This window comes from Diabrotica virgifera, chromosome 6, assembly GCF_917563875.1.
Source record: "Diabrotica virgifera virgifera chromosome 6, PGI_DIABVI_V3a".
Lineage (NCBI taxonomy): Eukaryota > Metazoa > Arthropoda > Insecta > Coleoptera > Chrysomelidae > Diabrotica > Diabrotica virgifera.
Genome location: NC_065448.1, coordinates 130,038,294 through 130,050,239, shown reverse-complemented (window position 1 = coordinate 130,050,239; position 11,946 = coordinate 130,038,294). Strand labels below are relative to the sequence as shown.

General features: G+C 35.6%; 1 long non-coding RNA gene across 1 annotated transcript; it reads right to left on the bottom strand.

Moving 5' to 3' along the window:
• Positions 1–7,192: 7,192 nt before the first annotated feature.
• LOC126886018 (uncharacterized) lies at positions 7,193–11,017 on the bottom strand. The gene is made up of 2 exons (XR_007698544.1): positions 9,717–11,017; positions 7,193–9,563 (listed from the first exon to the last, which is right to left on the bottom strand). It is a non-coding gene; the product is annotated as an uncharacterized LOC126886018 (long non-coding RNA).
• Between the last annotated feature and the right edge of the window lie 929 nt (positions 11,018–11,946).

Here is an 11,946-nt window from a genome sequence, read left to right as displayed (position 1 = left end):
AGTAAATTAATATAATAATATTTTTTATCTATTTATTTGTCATAAGTTTTGAACTGAATTTAACGTCGTGTCGTGTCATCTCCCATAATACAAGATCAACTGACTAACTGGCGATGAAACGGCCGGCGATGAAATGGACTGGCGATGAAACGGCAACGATGAACCGGCGGCGATGAAACGTCCCATTCCGAGGATAAGGTAGAGCTTAGTATGGTAGGGGAGCAAAGTATGCTAAGTGTGCAGTCACTCGAGCGCTTTGGGGGCCTATTGGGTTGTGAAGAGTAGGTCCTAAAACCAAAAAAAGTTAAGTAAAGTATTCCATTTTAGTGGGGAGTTGTCCATATTTAATTTTCCATTTCCAACGATCGTTTTTTTTTTAGATTATACCGCCATCTATCCATAATTCTAAAAATATCTGAAATCAAAGTTACTTATTTTTATGTAAGGAATCTAAATCTGCAATAAAAAATGAAGGGTACAGGGAAAGAAGGAGGAATGTCACTTTTGTTGAATTTTTCAGCAGAGCATTTTCAAAGTTATAAGACTATAGTCTAAGAGCTGGGAGCGGAAAAATATCTATGGAAAAACTATACGTGGATATATTGAATTAGTTGTGTACATCACTTTCACCAACGGCCGGAAACCAGAGTGGGGGCCGAGGGTAGTTATAAGGGGTCAAAGTCGCGGTTTTTATTATTTTTTTTATGACGCTCATGCTCATGATCGAGATAGTGCACCAAAATTTGGAAATAAGTAGGTCATGACGTACCTAAATAAAATCTCTAGGGGCGCAGCGCTGCTTGGCCGACAAAGGGGTGGGGGTAGGGGTGAATATAAAAAATATAAGGGACTTTTTGCGACGTTCGTGATAGAGATAGTGCACCAAAATTTGGGTATAAGTAGACCATGACATAGGTAAGTAAAATCCCCAGAGCCGGAAACCAGAGTGGGGGAGGAAGGTAGTTATAAGGGGTCAAAGTCCCGTTTTTTATTTTTTTTGTGACGCTCATGATCGAGATAGTGCACCAGAATTTGGGAATAAGTAGGTCATGACGTAACTAAGTAAAATCTCCAGGAGTGGAACGGTGCGTGGCCGATTAAGGGGTGGGGCAGGGGTGAATATAAAAAAATGTAAGGGGTTTTTTGCGACGTTCGTGATTGAGATAGTGCACCAAAATTTGGGAATAAGTTGACCATGACATAACTCAGTAATATCCCCAGAGGCGGAAACCAGAGTGGCGGACGAGGGTAGTTATAAGGGCTAAAATTCGCGGTTTTTATTATTTTTTATAATTTTTTTTGTGGCGCTCATGATGGAGACTGTACACCAAAATTTGGGAGTAAGTAGGTCATGACGTAACTAAGTAAAATCTCCAGGGGCGGAACGCTGCTTGGGGTACAAAAGGGTGGTAGGCAGGGGTGAGTATAAAAATATATGGGGGTTTTTTTGCCGTTCGTGATCGAAATAGTGCACCAAAATTTGGGAATAAGTAGATCATGACATTACTAAGTAAAATCTCCAGGGGCGGAACGCTGCGTGGGGGACAAATGTTGTGCCTGGTCACAAAAAAATAATAAACACTGCGACTTTGACCCCTTAAAACTACCCTCATCCCCAATTCTGGTTTCCGGCTCTGGGGATTTTACTTAGCTAAGTCCTGGTCTACTTATTCCCAAATGTTGGTGCACTTTCTCAATCTAGAACGTCGCAAAAAAACCCTTATGTTTTTTGTATTCACACCTACCCCCACCCCTTTATCGGCCACGCAGCGTTCCACCCCTGGAGATTATATTTAGTTACCTCATGACCTACTTATTCCCAAATTTTGGTGCACTATCTCGATCATGAGCGTCACAAAAAAATAATAAAAACGGCGACTTTGACCCCTTATAACTACCCTCGTCCCCCACCTCGGGTTTCCGGCTCTGAGGATTTTACTTAGTTATGTCATGGTCTACTTATTCCCAAATTTTGGTGGACCTTATCAATCACGAACGTCGCAAAAACCCCTTATATTTTTTGTATTCACCCCTGCCCCTCCCCTTTGTCGGCCACGCAGCGTGCCACCCCTGGAGATTTTACTTAGTTACGTCATGACCTACTTATTCCCAAATTTTGGTGCACTATCTCGATCATGAGCGTCACAAAAAAAATAATAAAAACGACGACTTTGACCCCTTAATTATACTACCCTCGTCCCCCACTCTGGTTTCCGGCTCGGGGGATTTTACTTAGTAATGTCATGGTCTACTTCTTCCCAAATTTTGGTCCACTATCTCAATCACAAACGTCGCAAAAAAACCCTTTATATTTTTTATATTCACCCCTACCCCCACCCCTTTGTCGGCCACGCAGCGTTCCGCCCCTAGAGATTTTACTTAGTTACGTCATGACCTACTTATTCCCAAATTTTGGTGCACTATCTCGATCATGAGCGTCATAAAAAAATAATAAAAACCGCGACTTTGACCCCTTATAACTACCCTCGGCCCCCACTCTGGTTTCCGGCCGTTGGTGAAAGTCATGTACTCAACTAATTTAACATATCCCCGGTATATTTTTATATTACTTATCACGCACAAAATCCGCTTCTATCTCTCCGACTACTAATATTATTGATATATTTTGATGGTATTTTTTTTTCAAAATCATAGGTTTGGAAAATGTACTCTTTGGGAACACACGAAAACAACGTGTTTTCACTTATTTCTGCGTGATTCACAACTGACATTCCCCCTAACTAACCGGTAACACCGTGACATTCCTCCTTCTTCTCCTGTATAGGTATTTTATTATTAGTGTTATCTCATGACACAATCCATTTTTAACCAGTGTTATTCACGTATAGTAAAGTACAGAATATGACCTCGCGCACTCATCACTGTATAAACTTCTCGTCAAAAGTTAGGGATATAGAAAATTATGTACGTTGATTTTTTCGCGAACAGATTAACGGATTTCGCTGATTTTTTTATTATTTTAGATTTTTCTTTAGTATTTACACATACATATATGCAAACGTGTATTCAAACTCTTTTTTGTACTTATACCGGGTGGAAGAAAATAAATGTTTTTCTTATGTTAAGTTTGAGACACCCTGTAAGGAGGACGAAGTACAAATAAATATGAGTAGATATACATTAGAATCGTATTATATTCTTATGTTTTGTGAACATTTTGTTTTTTGAATGTCCCTGATATCTTTAGAAGCAAACAAAATAGACGGTTTTGAAGTTTAACATGTGTTTTAACCGAAACAAAAGTTTGAGACACCTTGTTGGGAGGAAAAGGCAAAAGGTGGGTATACATCGATACTATGTTGTAGTCTCATATTTTGCGAATATTTTATTTTTTAAATTTCTTTTGATATCTTTAATACCAAAGAAACAAGACGGGTTTACTGACGGCATGCAATACTTGAGGAGGACATGTCTAATCATACCACTAAAATGAAATTATTTCCTACATAGGTATAGTGCGAAAGGAACAGACTGTTTAAAGAAAAAAATTTGTGTAATGTACCTCTCGCTGTACAGCGATGTACAGGAGGATATGGTCTGGGCAACAGAAACGAAAGAGGTGACAGGCTTATCGAATTTTGCCAAAACAATAATTTTGTCATAACTAATACATTGTTTAAAATGCCAAAGAGAAGACTATATACCTGGAAGTCACCAGCAGATCAAGAAGGGAGAATTGTAAGAAACCAAATAGATTATGTATTGATTAGACAAAGATACAAGAACGCAATTATATCTTCAAAAACCTATCCAGGTGCCGACATAGGATCAGATCACAATCCAGTAGTGACCAAAATTAGGCTCAAAATGAAAATAATAAAACGCAGAACAACAGATGTAAAAATCTATACAAGTAAACTAAGAAACCCACTCATAAAACAACGCCTGACAGATGAAATTAATAACCGTTTAATGAATGTTAAAGAACAAATCCAACAAAATACTGAAACAGAGACAAAATGGTTATTAATAAAGATAGAAATAGATAAATGTCAAAAAGAAATTCTTACACCAACCAGATACAAAAAGAAACAATGGATGACGGAGGAAATCTTAGATTTAATGGAAGAAAGACGTCAGCATAAAAACAAAGATAATCAGATGTACAAAAATGTGGATAAACAAATAAAATCCAAAATTAAACAGGCTAAAGAACAGTGGTTAAAAGAACATTGCGCAGAAATAGAAGAACACCAGAAAAGACATGATAATTTTAACACACATAAAAAAATTAAGGAATTAACGCAGATCAACAGAAAGTGAAAACCGGGAATACTAAAAGATACAGATGGGAAACTTGTGTTGAGTACTAACGAAAAATTAAAGAGATGGACAGAATACATAAATGAATTGTTCAAAGACAATAGAACAGAGCACATGGAAGTCGAAGTAGAAGATGATATGGTTTTGAAGATATTAAAAGAAGAAATTAAATCGGCATTAAAAAACAGCAAAAATGGTAAAGCAGTAGGTCCAGACCAAATCCCAGTAGAAAGCTTAAAATGTATAAATGATGAAACCTTAGACATTATCGTAGACTTGTTTAACACAGTGTACAAAACAGGAAACATACCAAAACAATGGTTACTCTCAACCTTTTGTGCTATCCCTAAAAATACAAACGCTAAAGATTGCAGTGAATACAGAACAATATCATTAATAAGTCACATTCTCAAATTATTCTTGAAAATAATACATGGTCGTATAAACAAAAAACTAGAAGAAGGAATAGATGATAGTCAGTTTGGGTTCAGAAACGGACTAGGAACCAGAGAGGCGTTATTTGCTTTTAATGTGTTAGCTCAAAGATGCATGGACATGAATGTGGATGTGCATGTTTGTTACGTTGATTTTGAGAAGGCTTTTGACAAAGTAAGACATGAAAAATTAGTCCAAATTCTAAAGACAAAAAACATAGACAAAACCCTAATAGCACAAGGACGTCCATTGGACGTCCTTCACGGACTTTAGGGACGTCCATTGGACGTCCGTTTTCGTCCGAGGAACGTCCTTTATACGTCCTATTTTGGTCCAAATGTCGCGCTACCGAACGTCCATTGGACGTCCATCTAAGGTCCGAGGGGACGTATATTGGACCTTAATCGGACGTAATTTGGACCTTGATCGGACGTCCTAGGGGAGGTAAATTGGACCTTAATCGGACGTAAATTGGACTTTAATCGGACATAAATTGGACCTTAATCGGACATAAATTGGACCTTAATCGGACGTAAATTGGACCTTAATCGGACGTAAATTGGACCTTAATAGGACGTAAATTGGACCTTAATGGGACGTAAATGGGACCTTAATCGGACGTAAATTGGACCTTAACCGGACGTAAATTGGACTTTAATAGGACGTAAATTGGACCTTAATCGGACGTAAATGGGACCTTAATCGGACGTAAATTGGACCTTAATCGGACGTAAATTGGACCTTAATCGGACGTAAATTGGACCTTAATAGGACGTAAATTGGACCTTAATCGGACGTAAAGGGGACCTTAATCGGACGTAAATTGGACCTTAATCGGAAGTAAATTGGACCTTAACCGGACGTTCTAAGGGACGTGAATTGGACCTTAACAGGACGTCCAATTTTGGTCCAAATGCCACGTTGCCAAACGCCCAATGGAGGTCCACTTAACATCCGAAGGGACGTTCGGTGGACGTCAATTGGGCCTTCATAGGACGTCCCAGTTTGGTCCAATGTCTTGCTGCCGAACATCCATCTAATGTCGTGGGAAATAAAAAATATATTTTTTAAGGAACTTATATTACATCTTATATTAAATTACAATTATTGGATATTACATTAGTTACATTAAATTACAATACACTTCTCCAAGAAATTAACGCACCACCTTAAATATGGGGTATTTTTGATGTCTCGTATTTCCTAAACCTGTTGTTTCATCTAAGTGATTTTTTTATAATATTATAGCCTAGGCTATAGGTTACCTCCTTAAGCTTGTCATGCACAGGGAGCTATGCTGTAATATACGTACATTATATCATATCGCTCTCTATAGTAATGAGTGAGCCTGCAGACAGAAAACAAATGGTTCCATATGTGCAGGCTCACTCATTACTATAGAGTGCGATGTGATATAATATATATTACAGTATAGCTCCCCGTGCATGACAAGCATAAGGAGGTACTTAACCTATAGCCTAGGGCCTAGGCTAGAATATTATAAAAAAATCACTTAGATGCAACAACAGGTTTAGGAAATTCGAGACATCAAAAATGCCCAATTTTTAAGGTGGTGCGTAATCGGCTGTATATACAGGGTGTAACAAAAATACACGTCATAAATTAAATCACATATTCTGGGACCAAAAATAGTTTGAATGAACCTAACTTACCTTAGTACAAATATGCACATAAAAAAAGTTACAGCCCTTTGAAATTACAAAATGAAAATCGATTTTTTCGATTATATCGAAAACTATTAGCGATTTTTTATTGAAAATGGACATGTGGCAGTATTATGGCAGGAATATCTTAAAGAAAAATTATGGTGAAATTTGTGCACCCCATAAAAATTTTATGGGGGTTTTGATCCCTTAGATCCTCCCAAACTTTTGTGTATGTTCCAATTCAATTTTATTATTGTGGTACCATTAGTTAAATTCAATATTTTTGTTTCTTAGTATTTTTCAGATAAGGCAGTTTTTATCGAGTTGCGACTTCTTTTTTAACATGTCTACATAAAAATTTTATGGGGGTTTTGTTCCTTTAAACCCCCCAAATGTTTGTGTATGTTCCAATTAAACTATTACTGAGGTACCATTAGTTAAACAGAATGTTTTTAAAACTTTTTTGCCTCTTTGTATTTTTTCGATAAGGCACATTTTATCGAGATCTGGCTTCTTTTTTCTGGCTTCTTTAAAATGTAAAGCATAAATAAGTCTGCATATTATTACCAAGTCTCCATAATCATACTTAACCATATACAAATATGTGGTGGATTTGACAAATATTCAAAATATTTCGATAAAAATTGAAAGAGGCAAAAAAGTTTTTAAAACGTTGTGTTTAAATGGTACTACAATAATAATTAAATTGAAACGTGCACAAAAGTTTGGGGGGGTTTAAAGGAACAAAACCCCCATAAAATTTTTATGGGGTGTCCAAATTTTACTATAGTTTTTTCGTAAGATACTGCTGCCATAATAATGCCACATGTCCATTTTCAATAAAAAATCTCTAATAGTTTTCGATATATTGGAAAAAATCACTTCATCTTGTAACTTCAAATGAATGATAAAGGCACAGAGACTTAGATGGCGAGGTCACATTGAAAGGATGCCAAACACGAGGACTCCAAAAATGGTACTAAACTACACTACAGCTTCAAGAAAGAGAAGAGGAAGGCCGAAAAATAGATGGAAGCAAGAGGTCGAAAAAGATTTGGAAAGAATGGTGCTACAGGGTCAGAAAAGAAAAATGAATAACAGGAAGGAATGGAGAAAAATCGCATATCAAGCCAGAGAAGATCTCAGTACATAAAGAAACGTGAAAATGAAGAAAAAAAACAAACTTTTCAAGCCATGGGCCTCTAAGACCCTTGGTGCTATTATATATATATAACTTCAAAGGGCTGTAACTTTTCTTGTGTGCACATTTGTACTAAGGTAAGTTAGGTCCAATCAAACTATTTTTGGTCCCAGAATATGTGATTAAATTTATGACCTGTATTTTTGTTACACCCTGTATATATCTACATACTTCGTCTAATTTACTAACTGTTGCGCGTCATCCGCGTCGTAGCCTGTGAGGTTGCATGATACCAACACGAAATATTTAGGCGGTAGGTGTGTTCTTTTTTAGAATCACTTTGCCGAGTACACTGGAATTACAGCCACTAGACATATTTTATTATATACGCGTAGAAATAATATTTGAAGATTTCTATTAATGTTAACCTAAAGAAATACACAATAATATGTTTCATTTAATTTGTATAAATGGATTATAAAGCGTTTTTATGAAGCAGATTTGTTCGGATCACACTGTAACTGTAATCGAACGAAGGTGACATTTTAGAATAAATTGGTAACATTTATTTGACAGTTACGGTGATGACACTTCATATTTGTTTATATTCTTTACTATAAGTATCTGTTTTATTTATTATATTTACTGTTTTTATTATTTACTTTACTATAAAAAGATCCTCTACTATAAAAATATAAATTTCACCTAATTTTATAACGACTTGGAATAATCGAGGTATCTGACAACTTTTTTAGTTGTTATTGTAGACATACTTATACAAAGAAACCTACCGGCTTTTTGCCAAGAGTTCGGAGCCGTTTTTTAATTATTAACAATGCAGTGCAAAAACTCTTGCACTGCAAATCTTAAAAGATTATAACTTAATTCTTGTTCTCTATTTCTTAAGTTTTTACTTATTTACATTGAATATTAATTTGTTTTGTTGTATAATCCACGTTTACAATAATTATGTGACATATTTGATTTAAAATGGTTCAGGATCTTTTTATACTTTGGCAACTATGTCAACTTAGATCTCTGGCTTAGATAATGACGTGCAACAGTAAGTAAATTAGATGGACTGTAGGTTATATTTGGTTCTTGGGACATCAAAGTATATTTTTTAGACATTCTTAGTCACTGATGTGACATACCTCCGATTTGTTTTTTCATGAGTTTTGTAAGAGAGACTAAAAACTTTTTTTATAGTCACCTCCTGTTTTCATATATTTTTTGACATGTTTTGTAGTAAATTCAACTATCTATTTACTACAAAACATGTCAAAATTTACATGTGAAAGCAGATGATCCTAAAAATGGTTTTTCGTCTCCTACAAAATTCATGAAAAAGCAGATAGGAGAATTATTGTACATTACAATTCTCTGATGTTTGGGAAAAAGGGCTTAAGTCAGAATTGCACATCGATAATGTTTTGATGATTTCTACAGTACTGTAGTAGATTCTACTGTACATACAGTTTACATCTACAACAGTTTTTTTCTGGTCCAGAAATCATCAAAACATTATCAATGTGCAATTCTGACTTAAGTCCTTTTTGCCAAACATAAAAAAACAATCTGGTCATAACTGACCAATGAGCAATTTTAATTTAACCTAAATTACTACTGTTTCTTAAAATGAAGAGCTTACCCCATAGCGTCTCTTATCTAATCTAACAAGATCGTGCACTATTCTAACATACACAGGCACAGCACACAAGCACTATGCTCCGTTTTTCACTATCACCTATCACTCAAACTAGTTCAAAAGGATTTGTCCTCTTCAATCTTCTAGTTTGCCCAGTAGTATCGAGGAGCTGGATTTCCTCGATATTCTTGAACTTATGAAGTTGATGCTCGTGACCCTGCTATCTTCTTGATATTTGTTGATAAAGTAATAACTTATTATGCATGGACAATGTGGACTTTCTTCCAACTAGCCAATACACTTTTTATATCTCTCTTTTGCCTTTCATAGCCACAAGGCTATACATTTCCTTCTTGGTTTTTTTTTTGTAGGCCACTTTCAGCTGATTCTAAAAAAAATTAAAATGAAGAGTAATTTTTCTATTCTTTACAATTAAAAATCAAAAGAAATAGGTACCTATTTACAGGTAATAATATGCATGTATAAATGATTCGTTTCATAAAGAATAAAGAAAATTGAAAACGGATTTTATAATACTTACAAAATTGTTTAAACAAGAGATCTAGCCAGAGCCCAGAGCAAAAACTAGCAGACAGTACAGCAAAAAAGCCACTAATTTCCATTTCCCACACCCCCTTATCAATGCATTTTTTTCCAATCAAAATTTTTACTTTACTAAATTTTTAGGTTATCGGTTATGTTATGAAAATGAAATGTGATGACCAATGACAATGACCACGAGACCCTACATAGATACTCGCGCGGCAAATTTGAAAATGAACGCAAATTGAACAGTACAATAAATGGCCTCTCTTAAAATCTTGTAATGGAAAATTTTACCCCTCCAGGAAGACATTGTACTATGTTCATAGAATATCTTGTGGTAACTTTCCACCCATAATTTAATCAGATAGATGTTCACGGAATAGAACGGTAGTACCTACATTCCTGGAATGTTTTGTGTTGTTAGGATTAAACTTTTATTTTATTTATTCTTGAATATTTCCTATTGTTAAACATTGTAACCAATAATTTACAAATAAGATTTTCATTACATTACATAAAATCAAAAACATTTTTTGGATATTAAACTATATACTTAGTTTGTTTATAATTGTAATAATTGTATATACAATTTTGAATTAAGATTTAATCTTTTCGATTTAAACTACAGTAAAACCTGTGTTACCGGCCCCCTGCAAACACCGGCCACCTGTACTAACGGTCAGTTTAAAAATTCCCCAAACCAATTACAGTAAAACCTGTCAGTAACGGCCACTAAAAATGAAAAAGCTATTGGCCGATATAGAAAGGTGACCGGTATTGCCAGTTTTTGTAGTCTAGATATAATTGGTTTGGGGAATATTTAAACTGGCCGTTAGTACAGGTGGCCGATTTTATCAGGTGGCCAGTAACACAAGTTTTACTGTATATCTAGACTACAAAAACTGGCAATAACGGCCACCTTTCTATATCGGCCAATAGTTCTTTCATTTTAGTGGCCGTTACTGACAGGTTTGACTGTATTTCATTAACGTAAAGTTAACGCGTAAGTTAATATTTTATTGAATTATTTTGCTATTTGATCCCGTAATTGGTATAATGTGTCCAATATAATATATACGCGTTCATAAAACGTCCGTATTTCGTCCAGTATGGACGTCCAAAGGACGTTCAACGTCGGACGTCCAAAGGACGTCCATATTTATTCCGTCCGAAGGACGTCCAACGTCGGACGTCCAAAGGACGTCCATATTTATTCCTTCCGAAGGACGTCCAAAATGGGACGTCCAAAGGACGTCCGTTTATAGTCCATGGACGTAAGGACCAAAAATGGACCTATTTTGGACGTCCAAAGGACGTCCTGTGCTATTAGGGAAGGGACTTACGAATAATAACAAACCTTTACTGGAATCAAAGAGCACAAATTGTAATAGATAACGAACCCAGTCCAGAAATTGAAATCAGGAGAGGAGTTCGGCAGGGATGTATTATGTCTCCATTACTCTTTAATGCATATAGTGAAGCCATTTTTGAAGAAGCATTGCTATCTCAAAGTGAAGGAATAATAATTAACGGAAGATCTATTAACAACATAAGATATGCAGATGACACCGTGATTATAGCAAGCTCTGCTGAACAACTCCAACTACTACTGAACAAAACAAACAATTTCTGTAAAGAATATGGACTAAAAATGAATATAAAAAAGACCAAATACATGATAATAACTAAGAAAACAAACATACAAACAAGCATACATTTGGGAAATGTACCGATAGAAAGGGTTGATAAATACAAATGCCTAGGAACCTGGATTTCAGAGAAAAATGATCAAACAACAGAAATAAGGACCAGGATAGAAATAGCAAGAAATGCGTTTGTAAAAATGAAAACAGTTCTCTGCAACAAAGACCTTAGCTTAGAACTGAGAGCAAGAGCTTTGAGATGCTACGTGTTCTCGATACTACAATATGGACTTAAAAGCTGGACATTAAAGCAAGAACACATTAATAAGCTACAGTCATTTGAAATGTGGTGTTACAGAAGAATGCTTAGAATAGCATGGACACAGAGGAAAACGAACACGGAAGTACTGCGAGAAATGGGTAAAGAATGCGAAATAATAAACACAATAAAAATAAGAAAGTTACAATATCTGGGACACGTAATGAGGGGACCGCGATATGAAATGCTAAGACTGATAATACAGGGAAAGATAAGAGGCGGAAGGAGTATAGGAAGAAGAAGAGTGTCATGGTTAAAGAATT